This window comes from Manis pentadactyla, chromosome 14, assembly GCF_030020395.1.
Source record: "Manis pentadactyla isolate mManPen7 chromosome 14, mManPen7.hap1, whole genome shotgun sequence".
Classification (NCBI taxonomy): domain Eukaryota; kingdom Metazoa; phylum Chordata; class Mammalia; order Pholidota; family Manidae; genus Manis; species Manis pentadactyla.
In genome coordinates this window covers 43,790,718-43,811,764 of record NC_080032.1, presented here as the reverse complement: position 1 = coordinate 43,811,764, position 21,047 = coordinate 43,790,718, and the positions used below count along the sequence as shown (strand labels likewise).

Below are 21,047 nucleotides of genomic sequence, written 5' to 3'. Positions count from 1 at the left end.
CAAAGATGAAAATGAACAAGAGAAATAAGCCACCAAGGTTGTACCGAATATGACAGCTGATAAAAGTAGGCCTTGAAAAACTCTCTATATGGAGATATTTTCTATATTTAAAAAAAATTCTGGTGTTGCTTCAGCAAAATAACAAATAAGCAAATTAACATCACTTTGCATGACACAATAGGTCATAGGTATATATATGCCTATGTATAAACATCCAATTTTCCGTACCAGAATGCCCATTTTTTTTCTCATTGTATTCACTCTACTATCTTACTACCAGTTCTGCATAGAATATGCCAGGAGTGAAGGAGTCTCCATTAATCGCATGTTCAAAATAAACTGTCCTATTTAAAGACATATTTCTAAGACCCACATTTATAAGAAAAATCATTTACCTGCCACAGTTGTTAGCCTAACCATTTTTCATCCAGGAGCATTACTTCCAGTCTTCTTCACCGAGAATTCCTTGAAAGAGTACACCAGTGCCCCAGGGCAGAGAACCACTGCATCAAGTTCACCCCCTGAGAACCTGGGGGGAAGGGGCGCTTAGGAACATGCAGAAATAGGCAGAGGGCAGAACAGACGCTCTGTCTGCCCATGTTTGGAAGCTGACAGACTGCAGAGAGGAAATGATGAATGCCACAGAGTCTCCAGCCAACTTTGTGTCACTGGATTTTATAAAAACAAATAAACTAAAGCTTTTCAATGGCCTATAACTGCTTAAACAACTTCAAGAGCGTGGCTGCTTTAAAGGTTCCTGGGCAGTTTAATCTTTAGGCTGTAGATAAGATACTCCATAAAGAGCAAATCCGTTTATAGTCACTAATATAAACTGGATTGTTACTTTGGTAATCACAAAGAAATATGGCACTTGTAAATGAGATGATCAGTTTGTCATGTGGATAGTCTTTATCAACTAGAAAAATCAAATTTATTTTTAAAATAACCTGAATTTTAGTTTTAAGGGTTTGACCTGAAAGCTCAAATATGACAGGGTACAATTACTTTGCAGAAGTCTCATCAAACAGCATATTTTATATTTCTTATGTTTTATATTTCCTCCCTTAGTGACTATTTTACATGGCTTCTAGAAACTCATAAGATATACAAATTCATTTAGAGTATTTTTTTCTCCTTGTCAATAATCTCAAGTTTTGGCAAAGCAATATAAAGAAACTTCAAGCACCTTTTGTGATATTTGATAAACTTGGAAAGAAGAGAGGTAAATAGAAATTCTAATGTGGGGTATTTTGACCTCAACCCCATTTATTGGCTAAAAACTTGTGCAATGCATTTGGAAGGTCAGAACTGTCGACTTTTACATCCAATATTAATCAGTGGGCTAGGTACATATTATTTTCATATTAAAACCTATTATTGCCTTTTCCAAACTAAAAAGCAAAATGTGATGGACAAATACAGGTATATGTAAAATAAAAATGGTATGAAGTATTTGAAATTGGAACTGTTATTGGAAAACCAGATCATGTAATGATACCTATAGAGTTTCACTCTAATCCAGATGTGTCAGTCAATGTAGAGATTAGTCTCTAAAGACAATTCTATTCAGTTCCAGTTTCCGGCAGGAGAGATACATAGAATGTGTCCATGTACACAGAGCTATCAACCATACTTGAGTAAGAGCTGACTCATTCTGCATAGAACAAGCATCTTCCACTTGTCCTAATTGTAGCCATTATCTTACCTGCTGGAATTGGACAGAAATACCAACTTAGACCAGAGTTGGGTGGTAGGGGCCAGCCTGAGTCCCTCTCCCACTTTACCTTTACCCCTGGCTTGGCAAAAGTCATGGCTGGGGGGCACAATGGTGGGAGTGAGAGGCCAAGGCCATCCTCTGCCTCTTGCTTTCTTCACCCCTGTCTTCACCTGTCAGTCTCTACTTCCTGGAAGCATGTTGTGTGTCTCTGACTACTTTAAGGACCCAGAAGTTATTTGTACTGCCGCTTATTAGGTCTTCAGCTTCAGATCCGTTTTTTCTGGGATGACACCACAGCTGCCCCTTTTTAACTAATGTTAGCCTACGTTTGCAGAAGGGATGACACATTCATAATGCCCTTGATGATCATGAACTGAGCACCAACTGTCTGCCAGGAAGTGAGCTCGGGCCTGAGGATATAAAACTGACTCAGATGGTAGAGCCCTCACCTTCAAAGAACTTTCAGCTTATTGGGAGGGAAGATAGGAAACCATTCCTGAACAATTAGAAGGGGTAAGGTGGAGCTTAATGAAGACGCTGAGATGGATGTAAGCATTCACATAAGGGAAGAGATCAAAGAAGGTTTCAGAGTCAGAGTGGGGGTTAAACGCTTGGTTAACTCAGAGGAAGAAGCAGTAATAAACACTTTCAGATATTAAATAAAGATTAATGGGCTTTAGGTTGGAAATTGCAGGCAGGGGATTAGACCCTGTGGTCTCTGTCAGCAGCATTGGGATTAGCAGGGACACGAAATCCCATCCTTTGGGCTTATTTCTTCACAGCGTGCACACCACCATTGAGACTTGATACATCAGGTTACTGTATAATACAGAAGGGGGCCTTTGGGTTGGGCTCAGACTGACTGGGTTCAAGTCCTGCTATGCCATATAGAGCCGAGAAACAGTGGACAAGTTGCTGAAATTCCTGTTTTCCCATCTGCAATAGGAATACTAGTCATGCTCTGAAGACTTACACTTTCGTCAGATAATTCTGAGGGGCTTCCCACAGCAATACAACTAGATTAGAACAAGTAAAATGTCTGACTGCTAGGATTGCAGGAGATCCTGAAGGGGTGCGATGAATGAAAACCAGAGGGGTAAGCGGTGAGCAAATGAATAAACTGAACTTGCCATGGGGCCAAATGTGGAACTAGAACTTGGAGCAGAAGCAGAAACCAGGGCTCAGTACAAGGAATGGGGGGAGGTTGCTCAAGAGACCCACTTTTAAGCCAAAACCCTAAAATGGACTACAATAGCCCCAGGTTAGCACAAAAACAGATGGAGATCTAGAGGTGGTCGGTGGGTCATGGTTTACTGATCCCTGATATAGGGTAACAATAAGTTTAACATACGTAACTGCTTTATGTGTAAAATCTTTCTTATAGAATATCTGATTTGATCTTTGTATAACTCCTGTAAGCTAAGCTCCAATAGCCTTTATCCTGTTGGACAGAACACACCACTAATAAGAGAAATTAACATTAGATGTCAGCCAAAGATGACTGGACCCAAGGCTGTAACTTCACAGAAGGAGGGGCTACAACGATTGAGGAAAACTTGAAAATGCTTTTTTGGGTGCTTCTACCAGCGTCACTTGAACAATCCACAAAAATGAAACAGACTGTTTCAGCCTAGTCCTGTCCTGCTTCCTTTCTTCCATGTAAGTGTATCCTTCACTGCAGAAACAAATAAAAGCTGTTGTTCAGCCCACTGCTGATGACCCCCTCAATTACACTGCTGCCCTGGCAATGGCTAAGAGGAATAGAAAATTCACACATGCTTGAGCTCACAATATGCAAGCATTTCCTCTTCCCACTTTGTATGTGCAAGAAGGACTTCACTCCTCTAGACAAGATTTACCCAGCATTTCAGACCTGCACTGTGGTTCAGAAATTCCCTCATTTAACCATCGCAGTTTTGAGTGGAGTTGGGAGAGGTTCAGAGGGACAGGTCAGATTATAAATAGTGGTCATGTATTAGTTGTTGAGTGTATTAGGTCGTTATAAATATCATGTATTAACTTTCAGCTAGTCATAATCCCATAAAGACAAGAGCAGAGGCAGGTACAGAGAAAGGCCAACACAAAACACAAAGGAAAAGGTGGAGAGGGGGAAGGAAACTAGCTTCCTATCTGCTGTGTGAGACACTGGGCTGGGCACTGTCCATGCTACATCTGGTTTAATCATCATGACTCTGTCACCAGGTTTTATTCTTATTTTGCAAAAGAAGAAATGCAGATTAAGCAAAGAATCACAGGCCCTCTAGCCGGTGAGGCGCAGAGCTGAGGCTTGCATTTAGGGCTCTATTGGTTTCAAAGTGCCTTTTTTTGAACACACTGCTTTCGTAGAGGGAGCTCTGTGTTTTGTGAACTACAGAAAAAGAAGAATATAGTAAAATCAACTTCCACTGTAAGATTTCAGAAAATAGAGGTATATCTACTTGTCTGGACCCAACTCTGGAGCAGTATTTTATCCCCAGGCTGCGTCATTTTTAATACTATCCTCCTTTAAACATTTTTTCAACAATCAAAAAATGAAACAAATATATTTCATGTTTAACTGAAACTTGCACTTACCAAACAAAATATTTCACCTCACTGTCTTAAATTTAAAGCACAAATATGGAAGCAACCTAAATATCCATTGATAAAAAAAGATGCGATACTTATACACAATGGAATATTACTTGGTCATAAAAAAGAACAAACTCTTGCCATTTGTGACATATGGATGGACCTAGAGGGTATTATGTTGAATGAAATAAATCAGACAGAGAAAGACATATACCATATGATTTCCCTCATATGTGGAATCTAAAAAACAAAACAAATGAACAAACAACAAAACAGAAATAGATTCACAGAGAACAGACTGGTGGTTGCTTTGGGGAGGGAGGAGACAGCATAGAAGAAATAGGTGAAGGGGGAAACATTAGAATGTTCAGTATTTGATCTGGGTGATGGTTGCATGCATGTATACACATGTCCAAATTCATCAAGCTGTACACTAAGATTTATGCACTTTATTGTATGTCCTTCAATATAAAGACAAATCATAAAAAATGTTTTAAATAAAAAGTAAAACCTGCACATCTAAAAAAGAAACAAATTAATTAATTGACTAAACACAGAAATAAAAATTCCAGAGGACCACACAGTTTGATAGAATGGAAGGTAAATAACTCAAGCTCTTGTTTCTTTGGCTGCACCATCACGGGGCTGTCAGTGTTTATTCTCAATCTACCTAAATGCTGACTCTGCAGTGCCCCAAGGGACGGAGAAGCAAGCTGTACTCAAAGCACTGAACACTGTTCAAACCTTTAGGAACTAACTCTGGAAATCAATGCGGGCAGCTGAGTCCTGTGCGCGGGGACTGAATGCATAACTGGGCATTCTCCAAATTATCTTTCATGTCAATTTATGCTTATTAGAAGGTAAATAATAAAATATGTTAATTTGAAGCTGAACTATATTGTTACTAAAGCTCAACAGTAATTGCAACAATTGTTTAGAAGTTAGATCAACAGTATATATTTTTCAGAGGTAATATTTTATTACTGAGATTGTTTAGAACAGGGCAGGATGATAATAAAAAGCCAGTAGACTTTTTGTTGGTTTTGTTACTGTTTTACAATTCTCTGCAGACTATCTGCCCCCTCATTGCCTGTAGTGCCTGGGACGGAGCCTTCCCACCATCTCACCCTTGGTAGGTTTCTGCCCTAGAATCTTTATTTTGAAAAAGAAAAAAAGGATGTATGGGTGACTCTTTTTTTTCTGGCACGCCGCATTACTTCACAACGCCCTGGGCTCCTCTCTGAGGCCCACGGCCGCCTGCGTTATTGTGGCGTGGTGTCAAGATGATCACGGCCGGGTGTGTGTGATGTGTGCATGTGAGAACTCAATGAAGGAGCAGAAGGTCCGCCGACCTAGAATGCACCACTCGATGCAGCAAATCATCTACAGAGTGACCACTGGGAGGACCAATGCTCCACACTGCACACTATTCTTTAGTGACACCGCTGGTCCAGGGGATGCCCCCTGTATTAAGATGGATAAGGACGGGAATCTCACCAGGCATAATGCCACGCATAAGGCACTGGTAGGTAGAAAGATAGACATGAGCAACCGGAAAAGGGAAGATAAGGTTCAAAGAGAAAGGCCCCAGATAAGGTCAAGGAAAAAGCCCCCCAAACTCTGCCCAGGTAGGGGTCCCAGGCGAAGACAAAACAGGCTTTGCAGGGAGTTAACTTCCTTCCAACCAGATCCCAATGGTGGCACAATCGAACAGAACTAAGAACTGCCTGAATCACAAGGCAGCCTGTGGAAAGGACAGGCTCACTGGGAGGGTGGCTATATAGATGCACCTGTCAATCAAATGACCCAACCTTGTTGGTCAGAGTCCCCTCCTAACCAGAATGCAACATATAAGCCTCCCACCTAGCAGATCCAGGCCTCTGTCTGCCCTGACTCTGGACTGCCCCTCCCTTGGAGTGTATGCAAATAACACTTCTGCTCAGCGTGGCTGCTGTGTCTGTTCTGCCTTTCAGTTCTTTGTTGCGGTGGTTACAAGAACCCAGGAGAAAAACCCAACCCATAACAGCCCACATCACCTTATCTTCTCAGTGCCAGCTTTACTGAGGACAAGTTCAGACAGATTCCAAAGGCTCCCCACACTGGGAAGGGGCTTAATTTTAGCTTCGGTGACTCTGGCTCCAGTTTCACTGGTCAAGATCTTTTATGTCTCACTTGAATTGAGGCCGTGTGATCATTTGACTCATTCTTCAAAGAGGTTAATGACTTTACATTAATTGAACTCTGCTTGCATATAATTTTCAAAAGAGCCCCAGGAAGGAAAGACTATTATTAGTCCCATATGATGGATGAAGAAACAGAGGCTTTGGGAGGATAAGAAACTTGCTCAAGGTCAAGGAAACAGTAGGTAATAGAGCTGGAGCTCCAAGATAGTTCTAATTCTTCAGTCCTTTCTCTTAACCTGTATAGTATGTTTCTGAACAATAAAGAAGTTAAAAATCCTATCTCAGACAAGCACCATTTCAGAGTGATAAATTTAGCCTAAGATTAAAGTACCAAGTAAAAGGTACAGATTTGTCTTTTTGTACCATCCACTCATGAAAATATTTTTACCCAGAGTAACTTCATCAAAATCTTGGTCTACAAACAAGAGGAAGGTTATAACTGAATGTACAGTAACTAGTGAACATAAGAAAAGGCTTAAGACATGATTCCTAACATGTCTTCAGTCCAAAGGTGAAGCAGATCACATTCTTTGAAGTATGCTTGGTTTATGTTAGTTAGCTTCATGATAATCATTTGTCTGTAAACTGCTGTAGCTGGGGGTTTCCTTTTAGGTTTAGTTTGAGAGCCGCCATAGAAATTGCCAGCTGTACAAGGATTATCTATGGCTACCCTTTCGTTTGCACCCTGACCCTAGTGTGGATGGATGAGTGTTGCCCACAAAATCAGAGGCTGCCTGGCTTCTCAGGCCTCCCTCAGGGAGAGAGTCATAAGCAGCCTCTCCCCTGTGTTGTCCCACAATAATATCAGCAGAAGCATCCTCGGGGCTGGCACAAGGGCTCTTCAGAAGCTGGTGCTCTGCAGGACTCCCTCAGCACCCAGGGGTCCTCACCCTTGCAATTGCGGGAGGCATTTGTCATTTCTAGCTCCATTTTAATAATAGCTTTAAATCCATTTAAAGGTAGTTCAGCCTACATTTGAGATTGAGGAGTCTTTAATAGCATGAGTAATTTTGTGTTGACAAATCTGGTATGAGCAAGGCTCACTGTTTGTCGAAGGAGAATAGGCTCAGTCCAGGCTCCTCACCGTCTCCCCTGTCCTCCCGAAACCCAGGGAAATGACAGCTCTGCCCCTGCCGCGGGCATCCATGTCAGTGTTCAAAGTGCTTTCACACACATCTGGGCTTCCATAGCTAATCTGTGAGACACACACAGCAGGTGCTGTGTTCTGTTATGTAATGGATGAGAAAACTGAGGCTTAACATGGCCAGGAGTGCCGGTAAGACAGCTCCCAATGAAGGCAGCAGACTTCGGAGCACAGCGATCCCTTGTGGAAAAATCAGCGGGCGACACTGCTTCTGCACACACAGACGTGCTCCAGTTTTGGCGACCCCACCCTGGCTACAAATGAATGGACTGGAGAGGCTGTCTCTGAAGTGATCCAGGGACCACTGCGTCTACAAGGGTAAGGCAGAGATCAACAGCTCCTTTCAGTTCAAATCCATCGATACAATAGTATCTTTTTGCCAAAAACTGTAGGCATTTTCCATGACTGTCTGACCATTCCCTTTTTACTGTTAGGGAGGCCAAAGCCCCAGAAATCAAATGACAGGCTCCACGTCACATAGTCCCTCAGAGTTTGACTGAATCATGCCTGAGGGGCCTCACTACTGCACCAGGACACCTCACTCATCATTGTGCAACCCAGAGACTTCTGCAAATGTGACAGGACGTTCCAGACACCCACTGAGAACATACAGGGTGTCACAAGTGTGAATGCTGCAGCCAAGAGACACCCTGCATGCAGTCCTGCCGCTGTTCAGGTTTTCAGGCTATGCACTGTGGGGCCTTGGGGGCCTGGGGTCTCCTCAGGGACATAGAAGGAGAGAGGGCCTAAGAGGGAAGGACTCTGGACCCTCCCATCCAAATGTTAATGAAAGCTCTCATCTATCTTATATATTGGGTGTCAGGTTAAGATTTCTTTTAAAGTTCCATGACTTTAAAAAGTTGGAAAACTCCAGCAAAGACCAAAGTCTAGATTGTTAATTTTCAAACAATATCATAGTGTGAGATATTGGCTCCCATAAACCAAAGGGAGCCTTCTGGCTGCTCTTTTCCCACAACCTGGTGAGATGATATACGTGCCAACCCCCTGAGGAGGATGAAGGTGCATGTAAATGGAGGTCAGCCCATTCCTGCAGCTGCAGTCTGAGCCATCCTGAAAGCAAGTGGACGCCGTGTATCGCAGCCTCACTGTGATTTTCTATCATATGACCTTCCAAACTGTCCAGGCACTCCAGGTCTTCAGCTGACACCCTGGAGGCCAGCCACGACTCCCAGCTGCCTGAACAAGCTTATTGCTCTTCCCATGCTTGCTGGGGGTGACACTAGCCTAGGCCACACAGACCTCTGACAAGCCCTTTATGAGAACAGACAAGGCAGCTGGGAATAATAGTAAACAAACACTGATTTTCAGACCTACAGCCATGCAGTCACCTGATGGTGCACTTCAGATGGAAAACTGAAGAAACAAAGAAAAATGTCTTGTTAATTAGCCAAAGTGATTCAACTATGTTCAGTAGAAAAAAGAGGCATAGGGGATATGCCCAATCAAATGGTATAGATTTAATTTGGACTGCATTGTATGAGTTAAGGGTCTACTCAGAACACACATGAAATAGTAAATGTTTTCTGAGACAACATTATAAGCTTATAGGTAAAGACAGACCTCTACACGAAAGCACATATTTTTTTAAAGCAAATATTAACCCTGAAGCTACAATGAAAAAGTACATAGGAAGAGGACACACGTATTTTATTTGTTCCTGTTATGCTTTAAGTATTTAAGTATATGTATATGTGTATATATGTATGTGTAAAGTATTTAAATACATGTTTACTTATGTATATGTATATTTGTAATGTCCTTTTTAAGACTAATAAAATGTTGTATAACTTCTTATGGGAATAAACAGTCTTTAAGGCTGATACTATTATCTAAAAACAAATAATAATAAAACTTTCAAGTCACATAAAATGACTGTGGATTAAAGCATTTGTGGAGTCCAGATCAGACTACTATATATGTTAGGATGAGGATTCTAAAATATTTTATATTTCTCTAAATTTTAATGAGAATATGAAATGAACACAGACAAATGAGAAGTGAAGTGAGGCTAAAATTAAGTTTTAATTTATCAAGGCCGACCTATTTCACTTTCTTCTAAGGGTATATATACTAAGATAAAATGCTTGAATCATATTGGTTGCAAATGAATGTAACATACTGAGGATAGGCATTAGTGTCTTACTAAAAATCCAGAACACAGGCAGTGATGGAAAATATTTCTGTCTATTATCCTCAAAGCTGAAATTTCACCATACTTGCCAGACACGTAAAAAGTTAATCTTTAGCAAAGCTAATGTGTTTAAAATAGTTAGTCTATTGTTCTCAACAAGTTATAAATGTGGATTATAAAACTGTTAAACACTAGAGATACAAAACTCAAATACATGAATTCTTTGACACACATATCTTTTTTCTTCTGTTTTACTTTTCTTTATAAAGGGTCAGATTTTATGACATAGAGATTAATAAAAAGAAAAGAAAAGGAATGTGAGCTTCTATACAGTGAAGCCAGATGCTAACAGACATATTTAAAAGTGGCATATACTATCTTGCTTTCAATAATGATTTTGGATTTGGTTGATTCGTCATATTGAACACTTCATGTTCAAACATTTTATTAATATTACATTTAGCTATGCAGGGAACAAGAGAAAAGCTACTTGAAGGAATATGCTTAGATTCACCTAATTCTAAATTTGCCTGGTCCCCCATGCTACTGCTGATAGAAAATAGCAAGAGTCTGGAAAATATTCTTGAAACTATATAATAATAATAATCCTGAGAAGTTGGTATTTTTACTCCATTTTACAGACAATCACAAGCCCAGGGATGTTGAGGTCTGCTAAGATTTGAACCCAGATACTCTGAATTCAAGTCCATTTCTCTTCCCCTTACTCCAAAGCTGTTTCAATAGGCAACTATATCCTCATTGAAAAGAAAATAAGGAGACAAATAAATATCAGAATTCACAGACATATAGATAAATTAGGAAAGGATGATTAATTTTCACAAAGGATTCACCCAAGATTAAGTTACCAGCTCCCATAACTCATTTAAAGAGGCCGACACTTGTCCTTGGTATTTTTAGGAAATTTCCTCTTAATATAAAATAGCCTTGCCTATAGAGCCAAACTTGGTGAGTGATCACATTTATTTATGCTTTAGTTGCAGAAGCATAAAAATGGTTTTACATCTGGCTGTAATGGGTAAATGGACCTAAGCAACTATAAACTTGGATGAAATTTTGAAGCAACAGTTTCAGTTGATAAGTAACACACAGGTGATGAGCTCCACATTCACCTTGGCTATCTGCCTGTAGGCACTTTTCACATTGAAACTCAGGGAAGTGGAGCCCAAACAGAGAGCAGCTGGGTAGAGAAAACTGAGATCTGGCTGGCAGATACGGCAGGAATTTGTGGGGCTGGGTATTCTCTCTCACAAGGAAAGAACTCCAGAAATATGCATATGAGTTCCCTTGAGTCTTAGCTGAATTTTAAGCTAAGCACACAAAGGCCTCACCGAAACAGTATTATGTGACCAGGAAAGTTTCTGAAGGTTGCACACTGCCAGGAAATGGTGGAGTTCCAATTAGCTAGAGAAAAGAGACCTTGCTGAACCCTCCCAAAATTTAATTGAGACCCCCAAAAAACAATGTCTTAGGAGGATGACTCCAGTTCCTAGAGTAAGCACCACTCTAGATTTGCCCTAACAAAGCCTAAAGCCAAGCCTTGGCTGACTCCAGCTCATCTGCCAGGAAATCAAGTGCTTGTCAGATCAAAACTCATCCCCCAAATTCAAATGACATCCAAAGTGTTAACATTGTCACATCCACCATATCTACCATCAAATAAAAAACTACTACCTATGTAGTCTGGTTGAAATTTGAAATGGACAGTTGTTGTTTCTGCCTGGCCAATGTATCTTGCTTCTAGGAAAATAAATTTATAACAAGGGAATCCTTCTTCCCTATGTGGAACAGATTCCATTTGGTTTAGCCAAAGCCCTCTATTCTCATTAGTGACCGAGTGACCAGGAGAGATAGAATGTCCTATCTGTTGGACACAGGGATGAGAATCCTCTTTGTTGCCTCTTCCCTAAAAATGTGGTCATGCAAACTAGGGTGATGTGAAGGTTTTAGTCCTGATGGCATCACACTTGATACATGAAGTAAGCCTGTCCAAGAGATGAAGAAGCAGAGATGCAGCCATGATGGCAGCATTTGTGCCCTAGGATTTAGGTGTGTCAAAAGAACTGTGCAAGCCTGGTATGGTGGGATTCAGAGGTGTTCTAGTTCTAGATTATTAAGCAATAACAGTATGACAGGGGATAGGGTTAGCATGCATGCTACCCTGTGTAGGGTGTGACTCAGAATATAACTCCCTAGGGAAGAATCAACATTTGATAGCTGAAAATGGATAGTGCTATATTATCTTGGGCAAATCTCTTCTTCCTTCCACTCTGCCATAAACTAAGAGGGAAAGACCTTCTATGGCTTTTCATAGCTACAGAATTTCATGAGTCTATGAGATATGGGACTTTGCAAAGTTGGCTAGATAACAGGTTAATGCTAATTTGTAAAAGTGATTTGTTTGAGATGACCAAGAATGGGTATAAAATGAGAGATACAGGAATTCAGTGACCAAGCATGAAGCAAAAACTCATACAGCTTCCCAATGGTCCAGTTGGCTGATTCACAGACCAATTTTTCTCCTCTTGTTAACAAGGTTGAATTAAACCAACTCTATCATCCAGTAATATGGTCTCAGCATGAATGAGGCACAGGCTAAATTGGGAAGGGGATCATTGTTTCCCCTAAGCCCCGCTGTCCCTTGAAGATTTTGAACAAACCCCAAATACCTCTTCCACTTTGTCATGTGTAAAAATCACACAAAATGATTTAGGACTCATGTTGTAAATAAAAAGGAGGCAAGATTGTGCAAATATTTAGGTAAATGTAGTAGAATTACATTTGTCTTTGACGCATTTGTTAGGATCACCTGAAATTTCTCAAGAAAACAAGCACATGCTTTAGATTCTAAAGGTAGCTCCTGACTTGTTTTAATGAAAATATATGTTTAGTGGGGGAATTCCTCTTGTATTCAAAAAAAGAGAAAATGCTACCAATCCTATAGGCTTTTAGTTGGGAAAAGCTAGTTCTTAGAAGAAGTAGGAAGACAGAAATATGAATGGAAGCAAAGACAAGCAATTTACAGAAACACTGGGTATTTATCTTCTGACCCAACAGTCTATCACTTCTTCAAGGTTGGGTGACAAGGGTCCCAACAGAGTAGGCTACTGAGTCTTTCCTCTTCAGAAGGGGAAGAGTCGAGAAAGGGCTTCAAGGGGACAAGAGGGAGATACCATAGACAGGAAATGCATGAACTGAAAATTCTGAACTCAAGAACTCATTAAGAAATGTATGAATTTTTTCCTATTGGTAAATACTATTCTAGGAGATGCATTTAATTAACAAAAACTTCACTGAATCAATTTTACTTCATTTGCCTTTTTTATAAATAATAACAGAAAACCTAGGGGGAAAAAAAGATAAGTATAAAGAAGAAAAACATAAATTTTCCAAAATCCTGCAACCCAAATACAATTGTTTTAGCAACTGGGTTCTTTTCCTTTTGTTCAGTTTTGATTTTAATGCTGCAATCATTTGAAAACATTTTATAGTCACCATCTCATTTAACCCTTATAACAACTTTATCAAGTAGATATACCATTCCCACTTTGTAGATGACAATTGAACAGCCTTGCCTAATCCCAAAGCCTGCATATTTAAGCACTACACTACCTTGGATACATAAATGTGTGTGTACATTTATGGGTTCATTTCTACATTCATATGTGCACACATTTTCATAATTTTACCCAAAATGTTACAGTTACACATAATATTCTGTGATTTACATTTCTCACTTAAAACATTTCAAACAAAGGTTCCCAATTAGGTCACAAAAAGCCATACACTGAGAGATAAGAAAGGTCAGCTCTGTTTGTCCGGTGTTGAGTTCCAAGAAGGGAAAGCCACGGGCACAAAAATCTTGAGAATGTTTTCTGACATGAAAAGGGACTCACATATAAAACCAAAGGAAACAACTGTCTCACGATCCTTGAAGTGGAAAAGTTTTTGAGCCATGATAGAATGTAGTTGGGTATTGCTCATTATTTGTTTTGTCTGAGCCACTTGCCCCATTTCAGGAGTGGAAAGCACTGTAAGGTAATCCCTATTCAGCATGAGGATTCTGTGACAAGTCTCCATAATTGAGGATGGTGACTCAGCAAGTAAATCCAACATCTCTGCTCTGCCCTGCAGTGCTGAGCACAGTCAACGAATGTTTATAAATGTGATGTGTAACTCCTAAGCTTCAGCATGCAGCTCTATGAGTGACAAAGAAGTCGGATCCTCACTGACTCCTGGAACCCAACTGCCCACAGCCAACCAATTCTTGCTCCTCTGAAACCATGATATTTCCAGTTCCTGCCATCCCCCTTGTTTTATTGTCACTATTATCCCAGTTTCTCTGGCAGAAAATTTGGACCCACCTTTTAGTCTCTCCTCTCCACTCCTCACTCTTACTGCAACATATCAACTTCTATCAATTCTTTCTTTTTTTATATCCTGACATTTGCCCCCTTTTTCACCTCCCATTGCTTCAGCCCTGACCAAGGTCCTTAGGATTATCACCATCATTTCATTATAAGTAGCATTAAGAGGGAATGGAGCCACTATCAGTAATTGCTCTGGAATAACAAGTTTGAACCTGATTGTCCTGGGCACATCAGATCTGTGTTCACCTGCTATGGAGCCACTCATCTACCTGCTCCTCATCTTCATTTTTCCTGCACACCACTGCCCACATAATCATTCCTAAATATAAAGTATGAGCTTTCTGCTAAGGTTTTTAAAATCAAGTCCAGGCTGTACTACATTCAGAATAACTTCCAGATTCCTTAGATAGTCCTTTATAATTTGACCCCTACCTAACTTTCTTACTTCATCTCCTTCTATTCTTTTCCATGACTCTGTATTTCAATGAAATCAAGGCACTCAGCATTTTCTAAACATAACAGGTATACTCCACCCACCTTTCCTCTGTACCCTGCCTTCTCCTCTCCATCATGGAATTCCTACTCCTTTCGGGTCCACTTTACATACAGCCCTAAATGCTTAACCATACCTGCCTAAGAACACAGTCTATCATTTCACTGCTGAGAATACATCATCCTAGTCTTTTGACTCTGTCCTAGTCTTTTGACTCTGTCCCATCTAGACAAATAACTGTAAGATTAATTTACATGTTTAAGGAACTTTACAGCTCATAAAACACCTTTTTTTCTTGCTATTTTTTCAGATTTATTGAGATATAATTGGCCTATAACATTGTGTAAATTTAAGCTGTACAATGTGATGATTTGATGTAGGTAATATATTGTGAAATGATTTCCACAGTAAGATCACCAAAATGATTACCAGATCTATCACTTCACGAGTTACTTTTTTTTTTAACAGTGAGAAGTTTATTTAAAGCAAAAAGGTGCACACTCGGAGAAAGGGGAGTGCGGGCTACCTGAAAGAAGAGGTGCCCTTAAGGGTTTAGGGTCTAGGGTTTTACAGGAGGTTGAGTATTTTCCTGAAAGCGACAAAGGGCCAGGTGCAGACTGGCCAAATTGTCCCAGAATGTTCACCTTTGATAAGACATTAAGTTTCTTCTTTTTCAAACTTAACAGAAGAAATACACTGCTTTGATTCCTTTCCAGGATATCAGCTTCTGTCTGGAAGCATATTAATCAAGACTGTCTACCTTGCCTCCAATGTGCCTGAGCCACCATTCGTTTGATTAAAATGCAATCTTAGCTTTGAGATAGAATTCTTCCTGAACAAGCTGGGCCTTTTAGCAGGTGCTAATGTAAATCTTAAAATGGTATGTTCTAATTGACACAGTGAAAACACAGGCTATGCTGAGATTCTTTTCTTCATCTGGGGAGTATGTAAACTTCTAGGTCAAGTTTGTGGTAAGAAATTTTAAGGTGTATGCTCTAAGTAATGTTCAAGTATATAATACAGTATATAATTTCTGTGAAAAATGTCATTGGATTTTATTAGGGATTGCATTGAATCTGTACATTGATTTGGGTAGTATGAACATTTTAACAATACTACTCTTTCTGATCCATGAACACAGGACATTTTGCCATTTATTTGTGTCATCAATTTATTTCATCAGTGACTTATTTCAATATATGGATCTTTCACCTCCTTGGCTAAATTAATTTCTAAGTATTTTATTATGTTTGATGTTATTGTGAATGGGATTATTTTCTTTATTTCTTGTTTGGATAGTGTGTTATTTACAGATGGAAAAGCTACTGATTTTTGTACATTGGTTTTTGTATTCTGCAACTTCACTGAATTTATTAATTTTAACAGTTTTTTGATAGAGTCTTTAGGGTTTTCTATCTATAAGATCATGTTACCTACAGAGACAATTTTACTTCTCTCCTTTCTATTTACATGCCTTTTATTTCTTCTTCTTGCTTGATTACTCTGGCTAGAACTTCCAATGATATGTTGAATAGGAGTGGTAAGAGTGGTCACTCGTCTTGTCCCTGCTTTTAACAGGAAGAGCTCTTAACTTCTCACCATTCATCTAAACCATCAAGTGTATTAGCTGTGGGCTTGTCATATATGACTTTTATTGTGTTGAGGTACATTCCTTTTATAACCAATTTGTTGAGACTTTGTACCATGAAAGGATGTTGACTTTTGTCAAGTGCTTTTTCTGCATCTATTGAGATGATCATATGAGCTTTATCTTTCATTCTATTAATGTGATATATCACCTTTATTGGTTTGCCTCTGTTGAAATATCCTTGCATCCCAAGATGAATCCTACTCATCATGGTCTATGATCCTTTTAATGTGCTGTTGAACTCAGTATCCTTATATTTTCTTGAGATTTTTGCATCTATATTCAGCAGAGATATTGGCCTATAGTTTTCTTTTCTTGCAGTGTCCAAATCTGGCTTTGCTATCAGGTAACATTGGCCTTGTAAAATTAGTTTGGGAGTGTTCTCTCGCTTCCATTTTTTTGGAAGAGTTTGCAAAGGATGGGAATTAATTCTTCTTCAAGTGTTGGGTAGAACTCACCAGTGAAACCTTCTGGTCCTGGCATTTCCTTGTTGGGAGATTTATGATTACTGATTCAATTTCCTTGCTCATCATTGATCTGTTCAGATTTTCTATTTCTTAATTCAGTCTTAGTCATTTATATGTTTCTAGGAATTTATCCATTTCTTCTATGTGTGTGATTTGGTAATGTGTAATTGTTCATAGCAGCTTCTTATGATCCTTTGTATTTCAGTGGCATCTGATTATGTCTCCTTGTTCATTTATAATTTTATATTTTTGAGTCCTCTCACTTTTTTTCTTGCTAAGTCTAGCTGAAAGTTTGTCAGTTCTGTTTATATTTTCAAAGAACCATCTCTTAGCTTTGTTTATATCTTCTATTGTTTTCCTATTTTCTATTTCATATTTTCTGCTCACATCTTTATTATTTCCTTCCTTCTACTAACTTTGGGCTTAGCTTGTTCCTTTTCCTCATTCTTTGAAGTGTAATGTTAGGTTGTTTATCACAAAACATTTTGTAATACATTATCTGATTTGATCCTAAGAAATAGGAAGTGTAGCAATTATTTGTTCTGATTTTGCAAGTAAGAAAATTTAATCCAAAAAGGCTAGATGTAGCCAAAGTCACACCACCAAATTTACCTTCTTCCAAATTTAGCAAAATGAATAAAAATTTCAAACATGAAAAAAACAACAACAATAAAACAAAAGAAGAGATACAATCTAGCAAAACAATATTTGAAAGATGGTGCTCAAGGAAAGAGAGATACAACAGTGTAGAGGTCCAAGAATAAATTCTCTCTGTTTCCAAAGCAATTCTAGGATAGGAAACAGTTCTGGGAGAGCTCAACAAATGTTGCGGGTATCTCATAAATGCCCCATAATTCACAAGGCAGCAATCTGAGGGGGTCAATAGGCAATGTAGACTGCAGAAATTCTTGTAGAATGAGCTTTTAGAGTAGAAGCCCACCACCATGACAACTCATGTAAGGTGAGAACGACTCTTGGGAAAGGGGAGCTGAAGCTGGGGAAGTAAGGGTATGTCTCTGTGAAAAGCAAAAGCTCCAAAGACTTCCTCCAAATTACATCATAATCTGCATCCAAGGGTTCCCACTGATAGGACAAAACTATGCCCCTTCTTAAACAATAAATAACAGTAAGAAATGCTAAATAAAACTGCAGAACATGCAGTATAGCCCAAATTAATCCACAGTTGCTGCTCGTGTCTCCCAGCTGAATCCCTCCCTTCTCTACACACTTAAGCAATGGTAAGATCCTAGTAATACCCAATCCTCACACTTAAGTTTTAAGAGAAAATAAGCAGGTCTCAGAGAAGATAGGATTATAAGTATGGTTCATTGACACACTGACAAAAGAGATGGTCTAGCTAGCACTTTCCACTTTAAATATGAGGAAAATGATAACAAATGGCATAACAGCAATAAAAAAGAAAGAAAAACAGAGGAAAGAAAGGGGAGAAGGAAAGAGAAGATAAAAGGGGAAAGATAAAGATATCAAAGACTGTTGAAAAATACATTCTAGAAAAAAAAGCCTTAAGAAACAAGAAAATTCTTTAAAGATTTGCATCACAGAAGACATTAAAAAGTATGAGTTTGATGAAAGAATAAAGCAAAGATGAGGTGAAAAGATAGTAGACTGAATAGAAAAGAGGGACAGTACAGCTCAAGATACAAAATAAAGACCAGTACACCATTATGGAGAACTAATAAATAAATCAGGGTAAAAAGTGTTTGATAAATTTCATTAAATGCCTTTGGTATGTACATCTTTTTTCAGAAAAAGTACCGATACTCTTCAAGAATCTTTTACAAATAAAGAAAAAGACCATTAGACATATGGCTGAATATTATTAACAAACTGATAACATTAAAAATAAGTAATAATGGCCAATAAGTCACACACACACACACAGACACACACACACACACTCAGTCTAAAAGAAGGCAAGTCACAAAAAAAAGTACCAATCAGACTGGCAAACATGAAAATCTTTGTTAAAGTTGTTGATAAAAACAGGAACCAAGCAACCTCACAAATTATGCTGTAACTTTGTTCTGGGCAATTTGAAAATATCTATCAAATATTAAGTGTACCTTTTTTTTTAACCTAGCAATTATAGTGGTGGGAATTTATCACATCACATTTGCCCCAATTTGTAAAGTCAAATGTACAGCAAAGTATGTTATTTTTTTTTTGAGAGGGCATCTCTCATATTTATTGATCAAATGGTTGTTAAGAACAATAAAATTCTGTATAGGGGACTCAATGCACAATCATTAATCAACCCCAAGCCTAATTCTCAACAGTCTCCAATCTTCTGAAGCATAACATACAAGTTCTTACATAGTGAATAAGTTCTTACATGGTGAACAGTGCAAGGGCAGTCATCACAGAAACTTTTGGTTTTGATCACGCATCATGAACTATAAACAATCAGGTCAAATATGATTATTTGTTTGATTTTTATACTTGATTTATATGTGAATCCCACATTTTTCCCTTATTATTATTATTATTATTATTATTATTTTAAATAAAATGCTGAAGTGGTAGGTAGATGCAAGATAAAAGTAGAAAACATAGTTTAGTGCTGTAAGAGGGCTAATGTAGATGATCAGGTCTGTGCTATAGACTGAGTATTAATCCAAGCTAGACAAGGGCCACAAAACATCCACGGATGCAGAAGATTTCTCTCAAAACAGGGGGGTGTGAGGTTCTAAGCCTCACCTCTGTTGATCCCCAATTTCTCACCTGATGGCCCCCCTGCGACTGTGCCTGTCTTAGGTTGTTCCTCCCTTGAGGAATCTCACCCGTCTCTGGCTAACCAGTCATCTTCCGGGGCCATAAAGTATGTTATTTTTAATTGTACTATTGTTTGAAATAACCACCCCCAACCCTAATTAAAAAAAAAAAAAACAGAAGCAATCTCTATATCCACCAATGATGTACTGATGGAAAGAATTATGGCCCGATGACATACAGTGAAATGACTAAAAAGATTATTGAAAAGGGAAGGGGGATTTCAGGAACATATTATTTGGAGAAAACAAATGCAAGGTCAGACAATGAGTGAGCTAACAGACTTTAGTTTCCAAAAGAACATGAAATGCCTCCATTTTCCCTCAACCATACGCTGGTCGAAGTGGCCTTCATTCTTTCCTTCACACTCTGCAGTCACTTCCTGACTGGAATTTAACTAGGTGTTTCTCCCCACTTCTGCTCAGTCTACCCTCTGGCTACTCTGGGTATTTTCAGTTCCTTGAACAAACACGGGGCCTCTTAGCACAGTCTTTGCACATTCTCTTGTCTCTATCTGGAACATGTTCCTCTTATCCAACTCAGTTTTCCATTCTTTCTTCAGATTCCAGCATAATTGTCACTTCCTCAGAGAAACTCACATGCTCTTTTTTGTTGCATTTAGTTCATAATTACTCATCTACCTGTGCGTGACTAGTATCTATTTGCCTCTGCTAGACTATAAACTCTAGGAATGTTGGCAATGCATCTATTTATGCTCATCAGTCAATCCTTAAGAGGGCAACTCACTTTGAAATGAAATTTCTGAAGTGTATTTCACTCTAGTCTGTCTGTCTGTCTATCTATCTATCCATCCAGTAGCTGCTTTAAAAATATCTGGAAGAAACTATTAACCATGGTTATTATCTAGGTATTGGGACTACGGGAAGCAATGGGAGTGACAAGTAAAAAGGCTCACTGCTTATTTTAAATATTTTTATGTGTTTATGTTTTCTAGGTGCACCACTGAATAATTAAAAAAATAATGTATCATAATAAAACTATTACTTTCTTACTGAAGACATGAGATCAAGTGTATCTTAAAATATTCTCCTTCAGCCTACAAAGGTAATTAAATAGTTTCTTAATATCCCATCTGTAGGACTATAATTGTAACTCTGAGAAACCCTCATATTAACACAATTCTCTTTCCTTGCCAACTCAATTCACTTCTATTTCAAGTGTAGAGTAAATAGATCTTCTCACAAGCATCCTTATTTATGTTTGTATATTCATGCAAGCACACATTTTTTTTTCATGAAAGGTGATAAAAATTCCTCCAGGAAATTCAGTAACATTGTCATAGTTTTTTCACAGACAGGAACAATGTATAGGAAACAGGATTCTCTTGATTTTGATTAATGAACAAAAGATCTCTTTAACCTAATTCACTTGAGAGCATCTTTCCTTGATGGACATACCAGTTCCTGCAACAGCTCAAGAAGGCAACAATTACAGGAGAATTTTTGAAATTAATAACCAAAGAGATATTTTTTG

The 21,047-nt window shown here is 38.7% G+C and overlaps 1 protein-coding gene across 11 annotated transcripts in view; it reads right to left on the bottom strand.

The window, feature by feature from the left end:
* Positions 1-21,047, bottom strand: part of THRB (thyroid hormone receptor beta) — a 370,782-nt gene that overhangs the window by 248,055 nt on the left and 101,680 nt on the right. The window contains exon 1 of one of the 11 annotated variants that reach the window (XM_057491373.1): positions 6,325-7,396. The exons of 9 other annotated variants lie outside the window; for them this stretch is intronic. The gene's annotated coding sequence lies outside the window, so the exon portion shown is untranslated. Of the gene's footprint in view, positions 1-395; positions 1,851-6,324; positions 7,397-21,047 lie in introns of those variants that run through there. One more of the 11 variants, XM_036886125.2, reaches the window with a different exon arrangement.